General features: G+C 42.4%; 1 protein-coding gene across 1 annotated transcript in view; it reads left to right on the top strand.

Moving 5' to 3' along the window:
* DRC8 (dynein regulatory complex subunit 8) overlaps window positions 1-27,480 on the top strand; it is a 130,341-nt gene that overhangs the window by 68,674 nt on the left and 34,187 nt on the right. The window lies entirely within an intron of this gene.

Below are 27,480 nucleotides of genomic sequence, written 5' to 3'. Positions count from 1 at the left end.
TCAACCCGTTGAGCCACCCAGGTGCCCCAGTTCCTCTTATTAAAGCAAGATTGTTACAAGGTTTTTTCCAGAGTCAGTCCATGCAAATACGTGTGTGTGTGTGTGTGTGTGTGTTTTAATGTGGTAAGTGTACATAACATGAAATTTAACATTTTAACCATTTTTAAGTACAATTTATTGGCTTTAAGTACATTCACATGCCTGCCACGCATCTCCAGAACCTTATCTTCTCAAACTGGAACTCTGTACCCCTTGAAACAATAACTCCGCACTCCCCCTCTCGCTAGCTCCCGGCGGCCACTCATCTACTTTCTGTCTCTATGAGCTTGACTGTTCTTGGGATGCCATATAAGCAAAGTCATACAACATTTGCCCTTTTGTGTCTGGTTTATTTCTTCTAGCATACCATCTTTGAGGTTTATCCTTGTGACGTGTCAGAATTTCATCACTTTTTTTTTTAATTTAAACATTTTTTTAACATTTATTCATTTTTTGAGAGTGAGAGAGACAGAGCATGAGAGGGGGAGGAGCAGAGAGAGAGGGAGACACAGAATCGGAAGCAGGCTCCAGGCTCTGAGTTGTCCGCACAGAGCCCGACGTGGGGCTTGAACCCACAGACTGCGAGATCATGACCTGAGCTGAAGTCCGATGCTCAACCGACTGAGCCACCCAGGCGCCCCAAATTTCATAACCTTTTTAAGGCTGAATAATACTCTCCTGTGCGTATACACCACGTTTTAGTTATCCATTCCTCTGTTCATAGACATTTGGGTTGTTTCCACCTTTTGGCTTTTTTGCTCAATGTTGCTATGAACATCGCTGAACAAATATTTGTTCAAGTCCCTGCTTTCAGTTCTTTTGGATGAACACCCAGCAGGAGAGTTGCTAGATGATGTAGTAATTCTATGTTTAATATTTTAGGAAACCACCACACCGATTTCCACAACAGCTGCATCATTTTACATTTCTACCAGCAAAGCACAAGGGTTCCAAGTTCTCTATGTCCTTGCCAACATTTGTTATTCTGTTTTTCCTTTTTATCACAATGGGTCTAAAGTGGTATCTTGTGATTTGGATTTGCATTTTCCTAATGATTAATGATGTTGAGCATATCTTCTTGTGCTCATTGGTTATTTGTACCTCTTCTCTGGAGAAATATCCATTTAAGCCCTTTGCCCATTTTTAAATCGTACTGTTTTTGTTTGTGTTTTTTTTTGATGTTGAGTTATAGGATGTGTATTTTTTTTTAAATGTTTGCTTATTTTGAGAGAGAGAGAGCAAGCCAATGGGGGAGGGGCAAAGAGAGAGGGAGAGAGAGAATCCCAAACAGGCTCCATGCTGTCAGCACAGAGCCCAGAGCTCAATGTGGGGCTTGAACCCATGAACCATGAGATCATGACTTGAGCCAAACAAGAGTCGGAAGCTTAACCGACTGAGCCCCCGGCGTCGCAGGATGTGTATTTTTAATGTAAGTGGTGAGAGACTAAAACTGTTCTGTACTTTGCTTTTTTCACTTATCATATCTTTGTGATTATTCTTATTAGTACGTAAGAGCTTCCTCATTTCGTTGTATGGATGAACCATAGTATACTGAATTAATTTCCTATCAGTGGTTATTTGGGTTGTTTCCAGGCTCTTGTTATTTTTTTTTTAAGCGTGTTTATTTATTTTTAATGAGAGAGAGAGAGAGAGACGCAGAGAGAGAGAGAGAGAGACAGCATATGTGCATGCACATGATCAGGGGAGGAGCAGAGAGAGAGAGAGAATCCCAAGCAGGCTTCTCACTGTCAGCATGGAGTCTGATGCAGGGCTCAAACTCATGAATTGTGAAATCATGATCTGAGCCAAAATCAAGAGTTGGACACTTCACTGACTGAGCCAGCCAGGCATCCTCAGACTCTTGTTATGGAGAATAGCTTACTTTGCATGTTATTTTGCAAAAGTGAGAATTTTTCTTTAGTTAAATTCTTGAAAATATATTAAAGTGCATGAATATTTTAAATTTTTTTTTTTTCAACGTTTTTTATTTATTTTTGGGACAGAGAGAGAGACAGAGCATGAACGGGGGAGGGGCAGAGAGAGAGGGAGACACAGAATCGGAAACAGGCTCCAGGCTCCGGGCCATCAGCCCAGAGCCCGACGCGGGGCTCGAACTCACGGACCGCGAGATCGTGACCTGGCTGAAGTCGGACGCCTAACCGACTGCGCCATCCAGGCGCCCCAAAGTGCATGAATATTTTTGCTAGCTGTTGCTATATTGACAATGTATTCTTTCACTTTATTTAAAACTTTTTTTAATGTTTATTTATTCTTGAGAGAGAGAGACAGAGTAATAGCAGGGGAGGGGCAGAGAGAGAGAGACAGAATCCGAAGCAGGCTCCAGGTTCCTAGCTGTCAGCACAGGGCCTGACGCAGGGCTCAAACTCATGAACTGCGAGATCATGACCTGAGCCGGTCGGACACTTAACTGACTGAGCCACTCAGGTGCCCCTTTTTCACTTTATTTTATGAGTATGCCTGTTTCCTTACTCTCTTAGACAAAGTTTAATCATCAGACTTTAGGATTTTTGCTAATGTGATACATAAAGGATAGAAACTCAGTGTTAATTTTCATTTCTCTAATTATGGACCTCTCTCTGTATGTCTAAAAGTGGTTTGTATTTCCTTTTGCTTGAACTGGCAGTTCATGTCATTTCCCATTTTTTTATTGAATTTTTTTTTTTTATATATATTAAAGATCCTAGCCATAGAGTGTGAACTGTATGCCATCTGTCTTTTGACTATTTTTACTTTCTGGTGTTCAGAAATTAAAAAAAAAAAAAGGTAAATTACACACCAGTATGGATTTGGTTTTTGGAAACAAACAGAAGTCATCAGAGTAGTCTTCATAGAATAAATTTAAGTTGGCCGGAACGAAGCTAGTATAGTAAAAAATAACATTCCACAAGGAATGCCTTTAAAGTAAAGAAGCTAATTAATTTTTCCATGTAGCTGATGAATTTAATTTGAATGTCATTCAAATCTGAATCACAAACAAATCTAGTTCTTTTGTAATCAGTTTTCTTTCATTTTTGAGTCTAACAGAATAAAGGTATACTACAAGTCAGTAGAGTCAGTTGCTGGCTGTATCATTGAATTTTTTTTTTTTAAGTTATTGTAATATTACTGACTATATTCCCAGTGCTATACCTTTCATCTCTTTGTACGTCTTAATCTCCTTCCTATTTTATCCACCCTCCCTCCCCACCTCCCTCTGGCAACCAGCAGTTTGTTCTCTGCATTTAAGAATCTGTTTGTGTTTTGTTGGTTGTTCATTTGTTTTGCTTTTTAGATTCCACATATAAGTGAAATCGTATGGTGTTTATCTTTCTCTGTCTGACTCACCTCACTTGGCATAATACCCTCCAGGTCCATCCATGTTGTTGCAAATGGCAAGATTTCATTCTTTTTTGTGGCTAAGAAATGTTCCTGTGTGTGTGTGTGTGTGTGTGTGTGTGTGTGTGTGTGTGACATCTTCTCTATCCATTCATCCATTGATGGACACTTGGGCTGCTTCTGTATCTTGGCTATTATAAGTAATGCTGCAATAAATATGGAGATGCATATATCTTTTTGAATTAGTATCTTTGTTTTCTTTGGATAAATACCCAGTAGTGAAATTGCTTTTTCATATGGCATTTCTGTTTTTAATTTTTTGAGGAACCTCCATTACTGTTTTCCACAGAGGTTGCACCAATTTACATTCCTACCAACAGTGCATGAGGGTTCTCTTTTATCCACTTCTTTGCCAACACTTGTCATTGTTTTGTCATTTTGAGACTAACTATTATAACAGGTGTGAGGTGATATCTCATCGTGGTTTTGATTTGCATGTCCCTGATGATAAGTGATGTTGGACACCTTTTCATGTGTCTGTTGGCCATCTGGATGTCTTTGGGAAAAGTGTCTATTCAGGTCCTCTGCCTGTTTTAAGTGGATTATCTTTTTTTTTTTTTTTGTGGTGTTGAGCTATATAAGTTCTTTATGTATTTTGGATACTAATCCCTCATAGGATATATCATTTGCAAATATCTTCTCCCATTTGGTATGTTGCCTTTCTGTTTTGTTGATGGTTTCCTTCACCATGCAAAAGCTTCTTATTTTGGTGTAGTCCCAGTAGTTAATAAGAATAAACTTTTGTTTTCCTTGCCAGAGGAGACATATCTAGAAGAATGTTAAGGGCAATGTCCAAGAGATTACTGCATGTTTTCCTCTGGGAGTTTTATGGTTTCAGATCTTACATTTAGATCCATTTTGAGGTGTTTTTTTTTTGTTTTGTTTTTTTGTTTGTTTGTTTGTTTTAGTGTAGAGTGTAAGAAAGTGGCCCAGTTTCATCTTTTTTGCATGTAGCTGTCTAGTTTTCTGAATGGAATTTATTGAAAAGACTGTCTTTTCTCCATTGTATATTCCTGTCTCTCTATCCTGTCCTATTGATCTCTGTGTTTGTTTTTGTGCCAGTATCATGGTTTTGATTACTATCATTGTTTTTTTATGTGCCACCCTCTTATTATTTATTTTCCTCATGCCTGTTTCACTTAAGCCCCGAGAGTGTTAAGAGTAACAAATGAAAAATCATGAATGAATTTTGAAAGGTGTTTAAGATCAGATCAAGTTATATATGTTTTTAACACTCCATTCTAACCAACTCCAGAGTGGTCTGATCCTGGAGAATTTGGTGCGCCAAGATGACAAGGGTCCAATCCTGGAATAAAAGTGCTGGTCGTCCCGCTTCCCAACCACACCCATCTGTGCCATTCCTATGTTTCTGTGCCTTTGCAGAGTGACATTATTGGTATTTGAGACTATTCTGTGTTTATTTTATTCCTGCTTCTTCTATAGGGGATTTTTCCTAATATTTTCTTGTTTTCGTAGTCTTTGGGCAAACTTTTTGTAGTCCAGCGGCCCCCCGGGTGTCCTCTTGCTAATGCACCGAGTCTCCTTTTTGGCGTTTCGATCCCAACTCAGCATGAGTCTCTGAGGCACACAACACCCAGTGTTCATCTGTTTCACTGATAAGGAGACTTGAGTTTCTTAAGCAGTTGGCAGGAACTTTGAGTGTATTAGAGCTTGTCTAAAATTCAATAAGAAGTAGGTAATAAGAATCTTTTTGTGATGGATTAGAGATAACTTTTCCTAAGAAGATTGGAGGTACCGTGAATATTATTTCTACTTCTTTGTATTTAATGCTATTTTTGAAGATAAGTTGATACAAGATTTCACAATACATTTAATCAGGTAGTAAAAAGGGTAGTAAAAAGGGTGAGCAATACAGAGAGATTGCAGGGACAGTTTCCCTAAACAATTATTATCTGAGAAAGCTTGAAACGACTCAAAGAGCTTTGGAGAAACTGCGCAGGTCAGTGGGCCTGTGTTTGTGCGATGGGAAAACACAGTATTAAAGAGGAATGGGATTGTTGGATCCATAATTTTAAAAACTGGGTCTGTTCTTGCATAGTCCACACACGTGAATGAAATGAGTGATGACCTAGACCACGTGGACAGCTTGGATCAATTTCAACAACGAATGTTGCGTCACAAAAATTACAAAAAGAAGCAAACCTGCTAACATACGTAAATGTTAAATATACAAAAGAACAGCAGCATCTGTGGTGTGTGAATACAATGCTGTGCATGGGAACGAGAAATATTATCCTCAGAATGGTGGTTGCATCTGAAGACAGAAGCGGAAGGGATGGAGAGCGGGACTTCAGCTGTTCCTGCCGTGTTTTATTGTTAGCGAAAAAATCGGAAGCAAATGTGGCAAAAGGTTAAATCTTGGTATTGGATGCATGGCTGTTATATTTTTGTGTGTCCTTTTTTCTGTAATATTTCACAATGTATTTCACAATAAAAACGCATATTTGTTTCAAGAGTGGTGTATACCTTGGCTTTTCACCATCTCACTTTCCGGTTGCTTTGTGAAATTTCGGTTTGCTTCTAATAGTCCTTTTGATGAACTGCGATTAAATAATCACTCGAAGTTTTAAAATCTCATCCCAGGGGTGCCTGAGTGGCTCAGTCGTTTAAACGTCCGGCTTTGTCTCAGATCACGATCTCTCAGTTTGTGGCTTTGAGCCCCACATCAGGCTCTGTGCTGACAGCTCGGAGCCTGGAGCCTGCTTTGGATTTTGTGTCTTCCTCTCTGTCTGCCCTCTCGCGCTCGTGCTCTCTCTCTCTCTCTCTCTGTCAAAAGTAAACATAAAAAAAAATTCCAAAAATAAAAAATTGGGGCATCTGGGTGGCTCAATCGGTTAAGTGCCTGACTTCGGCTCAGGTCATGATCTCACGGTTTGTGGGTCTGAGCCCTGCCTCGGGCTCTGTAGCTGACAGCTCAGAGCCTGGATCCTGCTTCGGATTCTGTGTCTGTCTCTCTCTCTGCCCCTCCTCCCTCTCATGCTCTCTCTCTCTCTCTCTCTCTCTCCCTCTCTCTCTCTCTCAAAAAAATTAAGTAAACATGAAAAATAATTTTTTTAATTAAAACAAATTTAAAAATCATCCCAAACCTTACCTCCCAAATAACAGTTGTTAATGTTAGACAAATGTAGCTCTAGACCTCTTTTTATTCATATAATAGGATAAATGGGGAGTTAATAAGAAAGGAAGTAGGAGGAATGGGAAGAAAGGAAAAAGAAAACGTATGGAAGAAAATAATCTAGAATCTAATCTCCATGAGGGCAGGACCTTCTCTGTCTGTTCTGTTCACTGATGTATTTCAGCACCTTGGACTGTGCTTGGCACATAGCAGTTGCCCAATATACATACATTTATTAAATACATGAGGGAAGAGACTAGCCTATAAAAATAAGATCATAATAACCATGCTTTTAAAAAACAAAAAGTATTAATTTAATTTTACTTGAATTAAGAAAGGAAAAAAATAAACTTAAATTGAAGAAGTTGTGGACTCTCAAATATTTGCTGGCCAGGAGAGACATTATTTATTTTCACTTCAGAGAAGATAATGAGGAAAACCTTAAGAGGGTATATGTGTTTTTAAAAAACTACTTATTTCACATACAGAGTGTCAGTTGACTCCCTCCTGTGGAGAATGTGGACGTTAGCACTTTTAAAATTTCTTCCATTTTTTCACCCTCAGTTCCCCGATTTATCTGCGGCATATTATTATGCTTACGCTGACAAGGTACAATATTCATACTTGGTTTTGTGTTAATTTTTTTAGTATATTTTTTCTCTATTTGAATGGAATTACTGCTGACCCCCATTTCCCTTCCCTTCTCATATTTGATTTATTTCTGTGGTCTGGGTTCTCTTGTCAGTTTCTTTTGCAAAAAGGGCTCTTGGGTATTTTTGCAAGTTCTTTAATGTTTATTTTTTAAAATGTTTAGAGAGAGAGAGAGCATGAGGTGGGGAGGGACAGACACGGGGAGGGGGGCAGGGGGGAAACAGAAGATCTGAAGCAGACTCTGCGGTGACAGCAGAGAGCTCCATGCAGGGCTCGAACTCTTGAGTCACAAGATCATGACCTGAGCTGAAGTTGGACGCTTAACCAACTGAGCGACCCAGGAGCCCCAGTTCTTTCATGTTTCAAATGTTTGCCTTATAGTCAAATACTTTGTACTTGAATGACATCTTAAAAGTTTATACCGTCATTGTTAAAAATGGCTTTAAGACAAACACCTTGGGATGTATAGCTGTATCATAATTTAATGTATCTCCTAATTTTGGAAACTTGGGTTGCTCATAATATGATGCTATTGTTGTGTCAGGGCTAAAATTATTGACGTGGAATTGTTCAAAGACTGTAGCCCTTTCCTGGAATGCCAAAAAGTAAATCCTGGAAGCCCGAGATCTTCTTTCTTACCTTTTCTGAAGAGGAAGACTTTGTTTTTTTTCTTGTTGGGAGATAAGGTGTCTCAATCTGCATAATTAAATTCTGATATTAGAATGGCAGGGGCCCGGGGGGATGAATAAAAAGTTGCTATGGTCTGGGGCGCCTGGGTGGCTCCGTCGGTTAAGCATCTGACTTCAGCTCAGGTCATGATCTCATGGTTTGTGGGTTTGAGCCCTGCGTCGGGCTCTGCGCTGACAGCTCGGAGCCTGGAGCCTGGAGCCTGCTTCAGATTCTGTGTCTCCCTCTCTCTCTGCCCCTCCACAACTGGTGCTCTCTCTCTTTCTCTGTCTTTCAAAAATAAATAAATGTTAAAAAAAAAAAATAGGAAAAAAAAAAAGAAACGGCTATGGTCTGAATCCCCCTATATCATATGTTGAAATCCTAACCCCCAGTGTGATAGTATTGGGAGTTGGCCTTTGAGAGATATTAGGTCATCAGGGTGGAGCCCTTGTGGGTGAGATTAACACGCTCACGAAAGAGACCAGGGAGCTAGCCCATCCCTTCTACCAAGTAAGTTTACAGCAAAAAAGACGCTATCTAGGGAGCAGGTTCTCACCACACCAAGTCTGCCTGCCCCAGGACCTTGGACTTGCCAGCCTCCAGAACTATGAGAAATAAATGTTTGTTGTTTATAAGCACTCAGTTGATGGCATTTTGTTTTGGCAGCCAGAACAGACTAAGAAGGCCACCCTCACTGTGACTGAAGAGGAGTTTGCCAAAGATTCAAAGATGTTAAGGGGGAAGAAAGATTTGAGAGAGAATAGTGGATCTTGGTGACAGGGTGTGAAGGGAGTAATCAGGAAGGGGGATTGAGATGAAAGATACATTTTTAAAATAATATATTTCCATGGCTCAAAATTCAAAGAGAACAACAGTCCAGAGAAAAGTCTGGCTAACTCCCTTCCACCAGCCGTCCAGGACCCCTCCAAAGTATTAGTGACAATTAGTGCTAATTTCTCGGGATCACTCCAGAAATATCCTATGGTACGTATACAAGGCTATGCATGTATGTTGTCTTATTACCCCCCCTTTTCACTCAAATGGTTGTGCACTTTCATAGGACGGTACAGTTCCCTTGGGATGGGACCAAGCCCATGATGAAGTTGATTTTTGTGGCCTGTCAGTAGCATTCAGGAATCCAGAATGGACGTAGCTTTCCAGTTTACTCTTAGTCTAAGTACACACATGTGCTAAGTTTTAGTCTATTGGATGGCATCAGAAAGGTGGGGGGGGGGGTCCTAGATGTCCTAGTAAACCATACCCCAGGCTTCATAGATGGGAGTTGATTAATAGAATACCACGTGACAGACGTATAGCTCTTAGATTGGGACTATCCTGTCCAGGGCACTTAATTTGCTGTTGTGATAAAGAACACCCTTTTCCTGTCTTTGGTAACTTTGGAGGCTGACTTTGGTTGACTCTGGATTATAGATATCTGTCTGTCGTATTTATTGTATTGTCTAGATCAGATGCGATTTTTTTCTTACAATTTTTTTTTAAATGTTTATTTTTGAGAACGAGTGAGCAGGGAAGGGGCAGTGAGAGTGGGGGACAGAGGACCCAAAGCAGGCTCCAGGCTCCGCGCTGACAGCACAGAGCCCAACGCGGGACTCGAACTCACGAACCGGGAAATCATGACGCGAGCCGAAGTCGGAGGCTCAACCGACTGAGCCACCCAGGAGCCCCAGATCAGGTGTGAATTTTGTTCACCTTAAAAATCAGGAGCTGGGGGCTGAGGATTGGTGGTCTCGGGGAGTGTACTTCCTGGGGCCTCTGGGTGTGTACCCTCTGTGGCTTCCAGCTTCATAGTCCTGCAGCCTCAACCTGTTCTCCTTCACATAGGAACTAAAATACGATAAGAGAAAAATAAAATAAAATAGTGATGGAGCGGGGCTCTGATGACAGACAGTGTCCTAGCGTTTCTGTTGGGGCCTGTGGAGAGATGCCGTATTTGGTTGTGTAGCCGTCTCTGGTGAAGGCAGCCGTGCCTCGCAAGGCGGGTCTAGGGGCACAAAGCGCCACTCCCTACACATGAGGGACCTCTCACCGGGACTGTGGATTACTCCCTATCCGGTAGAGCTCCCCCCCAACCCTGATGAGGTGGTAGAAACCTAAAATTGGGCCATTTCAACCCAATTCCAGGCCAGGAGTCCTCCCTAGTAATGCTAGCGATTTCCTGCCATGGTGCTTGACTGGTAGAGACTGGGCAGGCTAATTGTATTCCTGCCTTCCTGAGCACACAGCTAAGCTAGACTTCCCACCCTACTGGGAAGGTGGCGGGAGGCTCGGAAGTGCAGTCTAGGTAGACCGCCTGGCTGGGTTGCGGCCAGTGGAATGTACCGGAAGTTCTGCCTGATCTTTAAAAACCTCCCGTGCGTGGCCCTTCGTGTTTTCTCTCCTTCTGGCTTGATGCGTGCAATAGAGTGACATTGGAAGCCATGCGTTGAAGGTGATGGAGCCACAAGGTGGAAGCAGCAGCGTCCCTGAACGATTCTTTGGGGTAAAGCCGTTCTTCGATCAAGAAAACTCATTTTGGCTTTGGTATAAGCCACCTCCATAAGCGTTGTGTTAAGCCCCTGGATGGTGGAGTTGGTTGTAGGGGTGACTGTTATCCTCACAGAGTTGCCTTATGGAACTTTCTCCACAGGAACCCAAGGAAGGATTTGGGGCGCCTAGGTATCTTAGGGAGCTGTGTCCGAGGCTGAAGTTGGTTGAAGAGGCTGATGGGAAATAGAGGAAGAGCCCCCATTGTTTTGCTACCGCCGTCAGGCGTGACGTGAAAAATGTCCTCCTTCGCGACTTACCCTGCAAATCGCAGGCTGTGGCAATCAGATACATCTGTGGTTGCGTAAGAAAGTCTGGGAGTTGTTTGAAATGGCCCCAGATTGAGTGGGGAGGGGAGAGGAGCGAGAAGGGCAGGAGGCGATCAGTAGCCAGTGGTTCCGTATTGTACACAGGGCCAGTGACTCGGTGTCCACCATGGTCAATTGTGGCGGTGGGATTCCGTGTTCGACAAATTCTGGATGGAGAGAGTGGTGGAAACTTCATCCGTTTCATCTGTAGAGATAGTAAGAGGTGTCTAAATCTGTCCTTTCCCTGGGGGAGGTGAGAGAGACAGGACTGTGCCGGGTGCTATTCAAGTGGCTGTGAAAGGAGATTGGGTTACTTTAGCAGGGTCCCAAGGAGCATGGGAATTCATTGTTTGTGTCTTTGAAGGACTCAGAAACGAGCGTTTGGAAGTGTCACTGCATAATGCAGTGATGAAACCAGGCCAGGAGCCAGGCTGCAAGTGCTGTAATTCAAGTCAGCTTCTGGTTAATTTAAAGGCACGGTGGCTACCCCAGCTCCTGACCTGTAGCCTTCTTCGGTTTCATTTTCTGAATTACTGAGAAGTGATACCCAAATGTCTATTTTTTTTCCCCCTGAAAAGTACCAGTGCGTTTTGTGATAGTTTCCAGCCTTTCCCTGAGAGCTCATTTTGGCCATCTTTCCTTTGCTCTCCCAACTCTAAAAAGTATTTTTCTTTCTAACTAAGAGCTTCTATTTCTCATCTCTCCTATGTTTAAGAACTTACTGAAGGGGCGCCTGGGTGGCTCAGTCGGTTGAGCGTCCAACTTCGGCTCGGGTCATGATCTCACTGTCCGTGAGTTCGAGCCCTGCGTCGGGCTCTGTGCTGACAGCTCGGAGCCTGGAGCCTGCTTCTGATTCTGTGTCTCCCTCTCTCTCTGCCCCTCCCCTGCTCATGCTGTGTCTCTCCCTGTCTCAAAAATAAATAAAACCTTAAAAAAATTTTTTTAAATAAATAAAATAAAAATTTACTGAAGACAAAATGTATCTAACATTTGGGTTCTGCAATGTGTACAGCATTGTCTTTGGTCCATATACAGTGTCACTAATATTTTTCTTTTTTTTAAATGTTTTATTTTCTTTTTGAGAGAGCGCAAGCGGAGGACGGGCAGAGAGAGAGGGAGACAGAGGATCCAAAGTGGGCTCTGCTCTGACAGCGGCGAGCCCTATGTGGGGCTTGAACTCACAAATTGTGAGCTCATACCTGAGCTGAAGTTGGACAGTCAACCAACTGAGCCACCCAGGTGCCCCTACAGTGTCAGTCCTATTAGCAGTCCTATGACCAGAGGTACTGGTTCGTGGAGTTGTTAGGAAATAAATATTATAAAGGTGGATTGAGGCCATTCAGTGAATGGTCTTAATTGTGCCCTACGGAGCCTGGACTTTGTTATGTAGGCAGCAGAAATCCATAAATGCAGAGAAGTAACAGATTTGGGTTTTTAGAAAAAGAACTTGAGGATGGTAGATAGGTTGACATGTGGACTAGATCAGTGGTTTCTAGCTCTGGGTGCGCTAGACCTAGAATTACCTGGGAGCTTCTTAAAAAAAAAAAAAAAGCCCACACAGTGAAATGAGCAAAGACTTGAACAGGAACTTGAAGAACGTGGCATACATTCTTTCAGTAATAGGTACAAACAAGGATATGGGGCAAAAGGAATTCCCAAACCCGGCTCCCAGGAATCTTAACTACAGCTTGGGGGAAAAAATGGCTAACAGTGTGTGTGTGTGTGTGTGTGTGTGTGTGTATGTGGTGGTGGCCTTTACAGAGACGCCCCATAACCCAGATAGCCCAGGACTGCATACAGAAGAGCAGCATAGAGCTGACCTCGAGGGCTCTCCTACCTCACAAGACCCTTGGCTCTCCGGAACCCATAGCCTGATGCCAGGCAGAAACATGGAGGCCAGCACAGCAGCAGACATGGAGAGAATGAGGGCCTAGCCACACAGTCTCAAGTAATGAGCCCTTTGGATAAGTAACCTTTCCTTGGATTCACCCTGATCTCTATGTTGTGCTGAGTAATCTTTTCCCTGAGGCAGTGAACGTGGAATGTGCTAGCCGCCTTGGTTGGGGGAAGGGTGCCTTGAGTTGGATGGAAAGGCTTCAGTGCCATTCCAAAATATCCCACTCTAAAGATGCCTTTCCTATAAACCAAAACACAAATAGCGAACAACAAAAAACATTTCTACCCAATAAACCCCCAGCTAATGCCCTATCCTTGTCTTTCTCTTCACAGCTAAGAATCTTAATGAGAAAAAGGGTTTGCTTTCATTGATAACCTTCATCCTGTTCATTCTTCATGTACCCTTTGTAATTTGACTTCTATCCCCAAACCCATTCCCATTCAAACGGTGTCTCTTGAGGTCACTGGTTGTCTCTTCCCTTGTTTTCCCCAAGTTCACCTATTGTTTTTATCCAACACCTCCTATTCTTCCTTCTGAGCTCCTTTTAGGTCCATCCCCATCCCTCTTTTCCCTTTAGGTCATTTTCTGGAAAATCTCATCCCTATCCAAGTCTGGGGCTCAACCTGGAAAAATTGTTAAGAGCCTGTAACAACTCTTAGGTCAAAGGGGAAATTTTAGGACAATGACATCAAAAACTTCTGGAAAGTAACCATAATGGAAATGAGATAGGAAAATGGAAATGACATTAGAATCCATGAGGTACAACCAAATAAGAGCCCATGAATGCCTAGATCAAGGAAAATAAAAGCATAAGAAAATGGATAGAATATATGACTCAAAAAGCTAGGGGAAAAGTGCAAAATGAGAGAAAGCAGAAGGGAGGGCTTGGTGACGATAAAGCATGATGGGGCTGGAAAAGGGAAATGGTAGGAACTAATGAATAAAATGAAGGGCTGGTTCTTTGTAAAAGGTTAAAATAAGAAAAGTCCCCGGCGGTTTTTTGTTTGTTTGTTTTGAGAAAGCACAAAAAGGCACAAATGTCTGGGCTGAAATAACAATCGAAATGGGAAATTTAAAGATATCATGAGAGTCGTTTGTACAACTCTATCCAAGCAAATCTGAAAATCTAGCTGTAAAGGGCAACTTTCTAGTAGAATATCATTTGTTGGAACTTGTATACCTGGTTTGGACACACTTAACTATTGTTAAGCTGTCAATACTCCCCAAATCGATCAACTGATTCAATATAATCCCTATCAAAATCCCAGCTGCCTTTCATGTTTTTTTTCAGTAATCAACAAGCTGGTCCTAAAGTTTATATGGAATTGCCTCCCAAAAATAAATAAACATTAAAAAATAAAATAAAAAATATAGGGGCACCTGGGTGGCTCAATCGGTTGAGCGTACGACTTCAGCTCAAGTCATGATCTCGTGGTTCGTGAGTTCGAGCCCCGCGTCAGGCTCTGTGCTGACAGCTCAGAGCCTGGAGCCTGCTTCAGATTCTCTCTCTCTCTCTCTCTCTCTCTCTCTTTCTCTCTCTCTCCCTAACCCACTCATATTCTGTCTCTGTCTCTCTCAAAAATAAACATTAAAACAATTTTTTTAAGTTTATATGGAATTGCAAGGGACTTAGAATAGCCATAGATAATCTCAAAAAAGAAGAACAAAATTGAACTCACCCTTCCCAATTTCAAAATTTACACAAAGCTACAGTAATCAAGACCTGTGATACTGACATAATGGCGTGAGGCTACACATGTACATCAGTGGAATGGAGTTGAGGATTGGGGAATGAATCTTTACATTTATAGTCAATTGATCTTCTGCAAAGTTGGCAAGTCAATCCAATGGAGAAAGAATAGTCTTTGCAACAAATGGTGCTGGGACAACTGGATATTTCCATGCAAATAAGTGAAGTTTGGACCCTTGCCACGTACCATATATAAGAAATAACTCAAAGTAGATAAGAGACCTACACTGAGGACCTGAAACTGTAAAACTCTAGAAGAAAACATAGGTGTTAAGTCTTTGTGACCCAGGATGGGGCGGTGGCTTCTTAGATATGACACACAAAGCAAAGCAACAGAAGGAGGAAGATAAGTACATTGGACTAAATCAAAATTAGAAACTTTAGCGCTTCAATGGACACCATAATGAAAACAAAAAGTCTGCCACGGAAGGGGAGAAAATATGTGCAAATCATGTATCAGCATCCAGAATGTGCACAGAACTCTTACAACTCAATAATAAAAATACAAATAACCCAATGAAAAAGTGGGTAAAGGATTCGAATACACATTTCTCCAAAGAACATATTTAATGGCCACTACACACGTGAAAATATGCCACACATCATTCGTTGTTAAGGGGGAATACAAATCAAAACCGTAAAGAAATACTACTTCAGATCCACTAGGATGGCTATAATTCCCCTTCATGTAAAATAACGAATGTCAGTGAGGATGTGGAGAAATTAGAACCCCCATACTCTGCTGGTGGGAATGTGAAATGGTGCAGCCACGTCAGGGAACTTTTGTCGTTCCCCAAGAAGGTAAACACAGTTACCGTAGGACCCAGGCATTTCATCCCTAGGCATATACCCAAGAGAAATGAAAAAACACGTTCACAGAAAAGCTTGCACATGAATGTTAACAGCAGCATTACTCCTAATAGCCAAAAAGGAGAAACTCAGCTGTCCATCAAGCGATGAATGGATGAACAAAACGTGGTGGGTCCACACAATGGAATATTCTTCACCCACAACAAGGAATGAAGTACCGATACATGTGACAATGTGGGTTTCCCCGGGAGACATTACGCCAAGTGAAAGACAACTTGGGTAGTAGATAGTGATCACGAGGAGGTGAGGGGAGAGGGAATGAGAAGGGACCGCTGGCAGGTATGGGATCCTCTCTGGGAAATGGTCTAGGATTAGATAGTGGTAATGGCTGCTTACCATTGTGAATTTACTAAAAGCCACGTTCCAAAAAGTTAATGGACAAAAAAAAGTGAAGCAAAACAAATTAACAAAAAATGGCACCCAGTAAAGGTAAAAAATCTAAACATACCAATTTCTGTAGAATCAATAGGCAAGTTTTCAAAGCGCTCTCTCACCAAAAGGCTTCAATCCACATGCTTTCACGGGAGAATTCCATCCAACCTGAAAAACACTTTTGTACCAATGGTACTTAATTTCTTCCAGAAAATAAGAAAAGAAGGAAAACTTCCAAATTCTTTTTCTGAAGTAAGTATAATACTGATAGCAAAAACTTAATGAAAAATTCCTAGAGAACAATCTTATGAATATCTATACAAAGAGTATAAGGGAAATGCTAAGCAATGAAATGCACAATAAGGCAAAATGGGATTTATTCCAGGAGTGAAAGAATAGTATTATGTTCGGAAGTGTATTCATACATTTCATTATTTTTTAAAGTTTATTTATTTTGAGAGAGAGAGAGAGAGAGAGAGAGGCAGGCATGGGAGGGGCAGAGAGAAAGGGAGAGAGAGAGAATCCCAAATAGGTTCTGCACCATCAGCGCAGAGCCTGATGCGGGGCTTGAACTCATGAACCATGAGATCGTGACCCGAGCTGAAACCAAGAGACAGACGCTTAACCGACTGAGCCACCCAGGCACCCCTACATTTAATGATATTAATAGGTCTGAGAGGAAATATCACAGGATCATCTCTACAGACACATAAGAGGCATTGGGCAGAATTCTGCATGCTCATAATTTTAAAGATTCAATATGTCGGAGTTCCGCAGAGAAACAGAACAGGACATGTCTGTATCATCTATACCTACGTCTATATCTGTATATCTATATTTGTATGTAGAGCGGGGTGGGGGCGGGGAGGAGATTCATTACAGGTATTGGCTCATGTAATTACGGAGACCAGGAAGTCCTGTGACTATTGTATGTAAGTTGGAGAGTCAGGAAGGTCAGTGATGTGATTCCGTCTGAGTCCAAAGGCCAAGCAGCAAGAGCACCAGTGTCCAAGGGCGGGAGAGAGGGATATCTCAGTTCAAGGAAATATAGCAAATAGGCCCTTTTTCTGCCCTTTCTGCCTTCTCTTTCTACTCAGGCTCCCGACAGATTAGATGATGTCCGCCTACATTGGTGAGGGCAATCTTCTGTACTCAGTCTACCATTCAAATGCTAATCTCTTGGAGACAACCTTACAGACACAACCCAGAAATAATATTTTGCCGGCTATATGGGCATCCCTTAAGCCCAATCAGGTTGACACCTAAAATCACACTCAGTAAAGTCGATCCAGAAATCCGTGTATCGTAACATGAAATCTGTGTATCTCAGCCTAAAATCCAGTTTCTTTCTTAACGAGGGAGCACAATCAACATTTCTGTTAAGTCAGGAACAAAAACAAGAATATCCATATCTGCCATTATTATTTAACATTAGAGGCTTTAGCCAGCGCAATTAGGCAAGTTGTAATGGAAACATAAATATTGGACACGGAATGGTAGAAGGTGGGAAAGATAGAAGAGAGAAGAACTGTCTCTATTTGAGTCTATCTTTTCCTCACCTATTGGGGAAGTCACCCGTATCATAAATGAACTCTCTGTGAATATTTCTGGATTTTCTGTTCTATTTCATTGTCTGTTATGCCACACTCCATTCATTGTAAAGGACTTGTAATGTTTTACTATCAAATAAAGCTAAACTTTATTATGAAATATCTAGAAATTATGAACTATCTAGAAAACCCGAGAGAACCAGTGGAAAAACTACTATGGGAAAAAAAAAAAAAACTCCAATAAAGCAGTAGGAAATCAAACCAATACACAAAACTCCAGAGCCTTCAACTATACAACGACCAGTTAGGTGATACCATGGAAGATAAGACCCATCTACAAGAGCAACAAAAAAGCTGAAGTTTAGAGACATAACAAAAAAAATTAGAAATGCTACCTTTGGAAAACCTGAAAGATCTAAAAATAGACTTGAACAAATGGAAAGACGTACCATGTGTTTTGGATAGGAAGACTTGCACTCCTAAAGGTGAGTTCAACTTACAAATTCAACACAGCCACAGTTGAAATACCAATAGAACTTTTCTGGAGCTATGCAAGTGAATTTCATGTTCACATGGAAAACAAATAAGCAAGAGTAGCCAAGAAATTGCTGATAAAGAAGAGAATGGAGGTGAGTTTAGCTTTATTTGATAGTAAAACATTACAAGTCTTTTACAACGAGTGGAGTGTGGCATAACAGACAATGAAATAGAACAGGAAATCCGGAAATATTCATACAGAGAGTTCATTTATGATACGGGTGACTTCTCCAATAGGTGGGGAAATAGTGTAGACTCAACAACTATATAATAGCCATTCGAAACAGTATGAAATTAGATCTGTACTTCAAGTTGTATACCAAGATAAAGTCTATATGCAACAAAAATCCAAGCATAAAATGGAAGATCTTTTTAAGTGTTAAAAAAATGTATAGGTGAATTCCTTTATGAACTTGGAATTCTAAAGTGAAAAGATTGACATGCTCAGCCACAGCAGAAAAAAATTTCAAGAAAAAAAAATTTTAAAAATCAAGAGATAAACGACCGAGAAAATGTTACGTTGCAAATGGCTAATATCTCCGAGGTATAAAAGTGGTACCTCTTTAACAACATCTGATTTTTAAAAGAAATCTCCAGTTTTTAACCACAGAGAAAAAGGCATGTTATTATTTTAAAATAACTTTTCCAGGATCCGACACACAATCCTTGCACTTAGTTGTCTAGTGTCTTCAGTCCTGCAACCTGTGACAGTTCCCCCGCCTTTCTTGTTACTTTTGAAAAGTCCTGCTCAGTGATTTTGTAGAATGCTCCTCAGTTTGGGCTTGTCAGACGCTTTCTCCCCCCCGCACAGATCGAGGTAATGCGTTTTTCGGCAGGAATACCAGGGAGTGATTTTGTATTCTTCTCAGAGCATCACGGCAGCGGGTACTTGATGTGGCCGTGTCATTGCTGGTGATGCTCACCTTGTTCGCTTGCTTGAGGAAGTGTCTGCTAGGTTTACCACCGTGAAGTTATTATTTTTCCCTTTGGAACTCATAAATATCTTGGGGGAGAGACTTCAAAATATCCTTTCTCTTCAAACTTTGCCCACTAATTTTCACATTCATTGATTGATCTGACGTGTAACAAATGATTACCATCACATTTGCCGAATGGTGTCTCAGTGTTATTTTTTAAAAAGGAAACTCCAGGACAGTGAGCTTTTTGTCTGTTTTGTTTGGACGGCGAGCAACCATTTGGTCAGCGTTGATCTTGGGATCATTTAGATCTTTCACGGCAGTGGAAGATGTTTTAGTTAATTAATCTAGTAAAGGTTTATTAAGCCCTTGTTACAACCAAAACATCTATGAGAGATATGCAAAAGGCGCTGTGGTTCTGTTCCACTTCCGGGTCTTTTTCTCTACCACTATTTTTCACCTCAAATCGCATTAGCCACCGTGATTGGTTCTAAGAAAATGTTATTGTGCAGACTCCTGAGAGACAGAATCTCAGGAATCAGAGAATGGAACCAGCTTCCAATTTTGCTCCATACTAGTTATGTTCCTGGAGGGTGAGTCCTTATTTTTAAAATGGGGATTATAATATGGATTGAGGGGTGCCCGGATGGCTCAGTCGGTTGGGCGTCCAGCTCTTGATCTGCTCAGGTCCCGATCTCATGGTTCATGGATTTGAGCCCCGTGTTGGGCTCTGCACTGATAGCGTGGAGCCTGCTTGGGATTCTCCCATCTCTCTCTGTTCTTCCCCCACTGACATGAGCATGCTCTCTCAAATAAGTAAGCTTAAAAAAAAAATCCCATAATATAGATTGGTGGGAGAATTAGATGAATGAATAAATATGAAAGTTCTCTTTGATTGAAAGGTATTTTTCAAACTGTAAAGTGTTCTACAAATTCATGTACTATTTAACAGATATATACTGAGTCCTTGTTATGTGTGAGATCCTTCGAGGTATTGGGATGTAGCAGGGAGGGGCCTCTGCCCACACGGAGCTTACATTTTAGAGGAAGAGACAGAATATATAAGTAACAAGATTTCAGTAAAAAGTGCTATAAATATAGTACATAAAACAGGGTGATGTTACGAAATGCTCTAGGGAAGGTAAAAGAGGGTGATGTGTTAGCAAATGAGGGGTTAGTGAGGTGGGGTGAAACGGAAACAGTGTAGATCTCTGTCAGGGAAAATTTCTCTGGAGGTCATTTTCGAGTTAAGATCTTTAAGATTCGAGGGGCTTCTGGGTGGCTCTCGGTTGAGCATCCGACTTTGTCTCATGTCGTGATCTCACTGTTCATGAGTTTGAGCCCCACATCCGGCTTGCTGCTGTCAGTGCAGAGCCTGCTTCTGATCCTCTGTCCCCCTCTCTCTCTGCTCCTCCCCTACTGTCTTCCTCTGTCTCTCTCAAAAATAAAAATAAACATTAAAAAAAGGATATTTAAGATTCGAAGGAGCCAGCCATGTGAAAAACTGGGGGAGGGCAAATTAAAAGGTCCTCCGAAGGGGCAGGGGTCTAGTGTGTTAGAGAAAAACAGAGGACGGTGTGGCTGTGAGGCAGGCAGCTGGAGACCAGGGTGTGAGACCTGTCAGGGGGTGGCCAGGCCCCAATTATGCTGAGCCCTCACAGGCATTATCAGTGCAGTGGGAAGCTCCTGGGGATTTTAAGCAGGAGAACTGCGTGGTGTAATTTTCATATTTATTTATTAAAAATTTTTAATGTTTATTTTTGAGAGAGAGAGAGAGAGAGAGAGAGAGAGGCAGAGCATGAGTGGAGGAGGGGCAGAGAGAGAGGAGACACAGAATCCGAAGCAGGCTCTGGGCTCTGAAATGTCGGCACAGAGCCCGATGCGGGGCTCGAACTCATGAACGGTGAGATCGTGACCTGAGCCAGAGTCGGACGCTTAACCGACTCAGCCACCCAGGTGCCCCCAGTTTTCATTTTTAAAAGATTGTTCTGGTTGCTGAGAGAGTGGATGGAGGTGGCTGGTGAGAGCAGAGGCGGTGGCTAGATGAGGGCGACTGCCGTGGTCCCGGCAAGAGATGGCGGCCAGAAAAGGGTGGTTGGAGCGTAATAGTCGTTATTGTTATTGTCAGGGGCCAAGATGAGTCCCCCCAGCCAGAAGTCACATCCTCGATGCCCAGCATCTCAGAATGTAACCTTATTTGGAGATAATCACCTCTCTAAAGAGGTGCAGGAGATAAAATGAGTGCATGAGGGCAGGCCCAAATCTGACCGAGTCAGAAGAAGAAATTTGGGCCCACCGAGACACGAGGGATGCACGCACGCAAGAAGACAGTGTGAGGACACGGGGAGAAGGTGGCCGTCCACAAGCCGGGGAGAGAGGCCTCAGAAGAAACCCGCCGTGCCGCCGTCTTGATCCTGGGCTTCCTGTCTCTAGAGCTGTGAGCAAATAAAACACCTGGGGGGTGCTTAAGCCCCCCAGGCGTGGTGTTCTGTTATGGCCACCCCAGCCGGCTAATGCACTGAGGATAATAATGACAGAGGTGGTGATCCTTGTCTATCTGGTTCATGACAGTAACCACAGCACCCACGGTAAAAACAGAGGTGCCGTTGAGTCATTTATTATCTAGACCGTCCAATATTTGGTAGAGGTTTTTTTCTGTGATACACAGGGGACCCCGAGTCCTTCACTTGGGGGCTGGAACCTCTAGCACATAGAACTATACGAGAAATAATACTGTAACCGGTTAGAGCCCAGAGGTTTTTGGAAAGCACATTTTAGCAGTGGGAAAACGATCCTCACTTGACTAGAGGGGCCTCTGGAAAAGTAAGCCTTTTTTTTTTTTTTTTTTAATAGAGCAGTTGTGCTGAATAAGGAGGTTTAGCCATTATTTCGGTTTCATTTCACGGCTTTGCAAAAGAAGATCAATCTGTGAAAGACGCCCAGTGCGAGGGCAGGGTCTTCCTTCTACCGGCTGTTCTACCGAGAACAGTCCCTGGCACACAGTCGTGTTTGGCAAATATTTACGAAGTAAATGGAAATCATTTTCGAATCCCGCTCTGTTCCTTCTTAGAAATTTTTGAATCGCTTTCCGCATTCTCTTATACGTCGCCGAATATCCGCTATTCCGTACAGGAGGTAAAATATTTTGCTTATCTTTTGTCCCTTAGCATTGTGTCAATTGTCCCGAACAGGGTCTTCACTTTGAACGATTTTGACCTTAGCCTGCCCTTACGCGGAAGACTCGCCAAGGGCCTAGCTCCGTGGCACTGGCTCCACCTTGTGTCAGGAACGTGGTACTGCACCCACTGGACGCCTGCCAGGACCAGCCAGGCCCTGGTCACACAGGCTGTGTATAACCTAAACGGTGCCACTTTTGGGCAACGTTCCTGTGACTCGTATGTTCTGAAACGATTTTGTCCCCACGTCTACGCATTATATATAGTGCAAGTACAGAAACAAATTCGTAGTATTTAACCATAAAGGCTTCTGGAGTTGGTTCCTACTTCTTATCGACACACAACAATGTCTCCTCTGCCAAAGCGGATGAAATGGCCCTGCAGATTTTTAAAGACTTTATGTGAATGTTGATTTTCATTTTCTTGGAAAATGCTGCCAAAAGTCAGGGGTCCTCGATTAAGAAAAGGAAAACCCCACGAAATTGATTTAAAAGAAAGAAAAACATTTTCCAAAGGAAAAACAGATTTTTTTTTTTTTTTTTTTTTTTTTTTTTTTACAATAAACATACCGAATTTCTGTTTCAGAAACACGGTCGAACACTCAGTGAGGGGGCCCTCGTTCGTTCAGAGGATGAACCTGTCTAGAAACATCGGGTCCAGTGCTGACTCACAGAGATGATGGTTAGGTTTCCAGGAACCCTGCAAGGGCTGCTACACACTCATTTTGGAACAAGTCAATTACACAAACTTACAAGGAAATTATATTGAAAAAAATAAAGGTGCTCCCTGGGGCGGCACTGACACCCAGTTTGGAAAGGCGCGGAGATTAGCACGGCCCCTGCGTGAGGGCGTCACCCAGACTCGTCAAGCCCTGTGTACTTTTCCAGGCTGTTCTTATAAAATGCGAAAATGAAGGTGCTTATTAACAATGAAAAGGTAATAAAGACTCAAAAGTGGCCACTTCCTAATTGCAGTACCATCACATTTGACTCTTACTTACGCTTTTTTTTTTTTTTTTTTTCCCATTTTAAGTTAGTTAGCATACGGTGTAGTATTGGTTTCAGGAGTAGAACCCAGTGATTCATCGCTCACATACAACACCCAGTGCTCATCCCAACAAGTGCCCTCCTTAAGGCCCATCCCCCCACCCACCTCCCCTCCAGCATCTCCCAGTTTGTTCTCTGTATTTAGGAGTCTCGGATGGTTTGCCTCCCTGTCTGTTTTTATCTTATTTTTTCCTGCCCTTGCCCTATGTTCATCTGTTGTGTTTCTTAAATTCCACATGTGAGTGAAATCCTATGATATCTTTCTTTCTCTGATTGACTTATTTCGCCCAGCATAATACACTCTAGTTCCATCCACGTTGTTGCAAATCTGTCTCGTGTACGTGTGCTGGGGTGCCGTGCGGTGATGTGCTGGGGACACCGGGAACATCTCTTCCCACCTCCTCCCCCCCGGTGACTTCACTCTGGCAGCTCAAAATTGGCCCAGATGGCTGTGTTGACACCGTGGAAATGCAGATGCTTCCAGTCAGGGCTTTTCCCTCTTGAGGAACCAGTTGAAAACAGCACACTCCCCATTGTACGCAGATGCGTTTGCGCCGTTTCTCTGGACTCTCTTCTAAAAGCCTGACAAAAAGACTTTGGAAGAGATTATTAAAATTCAAAAACGATTTTAGGGGCGCCTGGGTGGCTCAGTCGGTTAAGCGTCCGACTCCAGCTCAGGTCACGATCTCGCGGTCAGTGAGTTCGAGCCCCGCGTCGGGCTCTGGGCTGATGGCTCAGAGCCTGGAGCCTGCTTCCGATTCTCTGTCTCCCTCTCTCTCTGCCCCTCCCCATTCATGCTCTGTCTCTATCTGTCTCAAAAATAAATAAAGGTTAAAAAAAATTAAAGAAAAAACAAAAAACAAAACGATTTTAGTTTTATTTTACTACATTGATTTCAGTAAGTTCCTAAATAGTTGCTTTAAAAGGTACTTTAATAACCGTAAAAGACTTTAACGATCGACTAATGTTACGAGTAGTCTTAAAAGATACTTTACAATAATTCTCAATCGTTTCGCTTGATTCACAGTCCCGGTTCGTGCAAGTAAAGTGGGTTGATCAGCCTTAATGTTGTATGTAACTGTACCACTTTATTTCACAGTTTTGCTCAACTTTCCAGTTGTCTGGTATCTTTGTCATTTCTTCTTTCTGAACTTCTGTCTTTCATTTTCGCCATTAAGCTTGGGAATTTCTGTTCCTTGTCTCCAAAAGCTATAATCTCATCTCCTTCAGTGTTTTCTTGCTCTTTCTTTTTCGGTTCTCCTCCTTTCTAGACCTCTGTCTCTTTCTCAGAAATTCATGGCCTGATGTTTCTCTGGCCTCTGCTCTTTTTTGCCCTTCTCTCTTTTTTTCCCCCGTTTTTCTTCACTCACCTTTAGGAGTCTCTCTGCTCCTGAGGCTGAACTGTGAGTTACATGGTTTCCTCCTTGATGGCCAGGACCCCAGCCTCCTCCCGGGCATCTGGGGTTCTGGAAGCCCACCTGACTGCTTTGGCTGCAATCCCGTGTTATTGGCAGCAGAATCGTTAAGTAAGAGGAGCTCTCGGGATCGTCCTGTCTTCTGTGCCTCTGGCCTTGTATTCCGGGACGAGTTAGAACAAGAGGCATCTTTGCCTCTCTATTTCCTGCTCCTCTCCTCCCCACCTCTCCCCTCCCCTCTCCTCTCAGGGAACGCGGGAGGCCTCTTGGAATAAATTCACCTAATGCATTGTCATTTGAAGAAAGAACACATCGGAGGAGAAAGGGTTAGTAGTACTTAAACACCCTCTGCCTTCCCCCTGCTGATCCAGGCTGGAGGGGCGCCCGTGCAGGGAGCTGCCTTCTTGGGCCAGAGTGGATCTGACTGTGGCTGGCAGGTGCTGTCCCATCTGTAGCGAGCCTGAGCCCTGTGCTCGGTGAAGAGTCCGGCAGAGAAACTGCTCTGGTCCTGTGCCCACAAGGAGCAGTTCACGGTGCTGCCTTCCTCACTGGGGGGCTCCGTCTTCTTCAGGTACTTTTACCTGCAAGGAACAGTAGACCGATAGCCAGCCTCTTGGCAACTTGTACTTTGTGAAACACAATGTCTTAGATCTATCCAGTGCTGCCAAGTTTTTGATTTGATTTTGATTTTGATTTGATTTGATTTTTTTAATATGAAATTTATTGTCAAATTGGTTTCCATACAACACCCAGTGCTCATCCCAACAGGTGCCCTCCTCAATACCCATCACCGACCCTCCTTTCCCTCCCACCCCCCATCAACCCTCAGCTTGTTCTCAGTTGTTTTTTTTTTTTCAATATATGAAGTTTATTGTCAAATTGGTTTCCATACAACACCCAGTGCTCATCCCAAAAGGTGTCCTCCTCACTACCCATCACCCACCCTCCCCTCCTTCCCACCCCCCATCAACCCTCAGTTTGTTCTCAGTTTTTAAGAGTGTCTTATGGTTTGGTTCCCTCCCTCTCTAACCTCTTTTTTTTTTTCCTTCCCCTCCCCCATAGGTTTCTGTTAAGTTTCTCAGGATCCACATAAGAGTGAAAACATACGGTATCTGTCTTTCTCTGTAGGACTTATTTCACTTAGCATAACACTCTCCAGTTCCATCCACGTTGCTACAAAAGGCCATATTTCATTCTTTCTCATCGCCACATAGTATTCCATTGTGTATATAAACCACAATTTCTTTACCCATTCGTCAGCTGATGGACATTTAGGCTCTTTCCATACTTTGGCTGTTGTTGAAAGTGCTGCTATAAACATTGGGGTACAAGTGCCCCCTATGCATCGGTACTCCTGTATCCCTTGGGTAAATTCCTAGCAGTGCTATTGCTGGGTCATAGGGTAGATCTATTTTTAATTTTTTGAGGAACCTCCACACTGTTTTCCAGAGTGGTTGCACCAGCTTGCATTCCCACCAGCAGTGCAAGAGGGTTCCCGTTTCTCCGCATCCTCGCCAGCATCTGTAGTCTCCTGATTTGTTCATTTTAGCCACCCTGACTGGTGTGAGGTGGTATCTGAGTGTGGTTTTGATTTGTATTTCCCTGATGAGGAGCGACGTTGAGCATCTTTTCATGTGCCTGTTGGCCATCTGGATGTCTTCTTTAGAGAAGTGTCTATTCATGTTTTCTGCCCATTTCTTCACTGGATTGTTTTTCGGGTGTGGAGTTTGATGAGTTCTTTATAGATTTTGGATACTAGCCCTTTGTCTGATATGTCATTTGCAAATATCTTTTCCCATTCCATTGGTTGCCTTTTAGTTTTGTTGCTTGTTTCCTTTGCAGTGCAGAAGCTTTTTATCTTCATGAGGTCCCAATAGTTCATTTTTGCTTTTAATTCCCTTGCCTTTGGAGATGTGTCATGTAAGAAATTGCTGCAGCTGAGGTCAGAGAGGTTTTTCCCTGCTTTCTCCTCTAGGGTTTTGATGGTTTCCTGTCTCACATTGAGGTCCTTTATCCATTTTGAGTTTATTTTTGTGAACGGCATAAGAAAGTGGTCTAGTTTCATCCTTCTGCATGTTGCTGTCCAGTTCTCCCAGCACCATTTGTTAACGAGACTGTCTTTTTTCTATTGGATATTCTTTCCTGCTTTGTCAGAGATTAGTTGGCCATACTTTTGTGGGTCCAATTCTGGAGTCTCTATTCTATTCCATTGGTCTATGTGTCTGTTTTTGTGCCAATACCATGCTGTCTTGATGATGACAGCTTTGTAGTAGAGGCTAAAGTCTGGGATTGTGATACCTCCCGCTTTGGTTTTCTTCTTCAATATTATTACTTTGGGGTCTTTTGTGGTTCCATAGGAATTTTAGGATTGCTTGTTCTAGCTTCGAGAAGAATGCTGGTGCAATTGATTGGGATTGCGTTGAATGTGTAGATAGCTTTGGGTAGTATTGACATTTTAACAAGATCTATTCTTCCAATCAATGAGCATGGAATGTTTTGCCATTTCTTTGTATCTTCTTCAATTTCCTTCATAAGCTTTCTATGGTTTTCAGCATACAGATCTGTTACATCTTTGGTTAGGTTTATTCCTAGGTATTTTATGCTTCCTGGTGCAATTGTGAATGGGATCAGTTTCTTTATTTGTCTTTCTGTTGCTTCATTATGAGTGTATAAGAATGCAACTGATTTCTGTACATTGATTTTGTATCCTGAGACTTTGCTAAATTCATGTATCAGTTCTAGTAGACTTTTGGTGGAGTCTATCGGGTTTTCCATTTTAAAGTAATCTGTACACCCAGCATGGGGCTTGAACGCAACCCTGAGATCACGAGTCACATGCTCTATGAAGTGAGCCAGGCAGGTGCCCCCAGGTTTTTTTTTAAATGCTTAAGTACTGAGTTAAGAATATTGTAACTGATTTTGTTGTGAAATTGAAGAATGTTGTCACTAATGTATTTTCTTGTAAACTAAGACATCGTTAGTGATCAACTTTTTAAAAAATTATTTATTTATTTTGAGAGAGAGAGAGAGGAAAGAATGCAAGCAGGGGAAGAGCAGAAAGAGAGACAATCCCAAGCAGGCTCTGCGCTGTCAGCACAGAACCTGACATGGGGCTTGATCTCATGAACGTGAGATCGTGACCTGAGCCAAGATCAAGAGTTAGACGCTTAACCGACTGAGCCGCCCAGGCGTCCCAATAATCAACTT

The sequence above is a fragment of the Panthera onca genome, chromosome F1 (genome assembly GCF_046562875.1).
Source record: "Panthera onca isolate mPanOnc1 chromosome F1, mPanOnc1 haplotype 2, whole genome shotgun sequence".
Taxonomy (NCBI): Eukaryota; Metazoa; Chordata; class Mammalia; order Carnivora; family Felidae; genus Panthera; species Panthera onca.
This window is presented reverse-complemented; position numbering and strand designations above follow the sequence as displayed.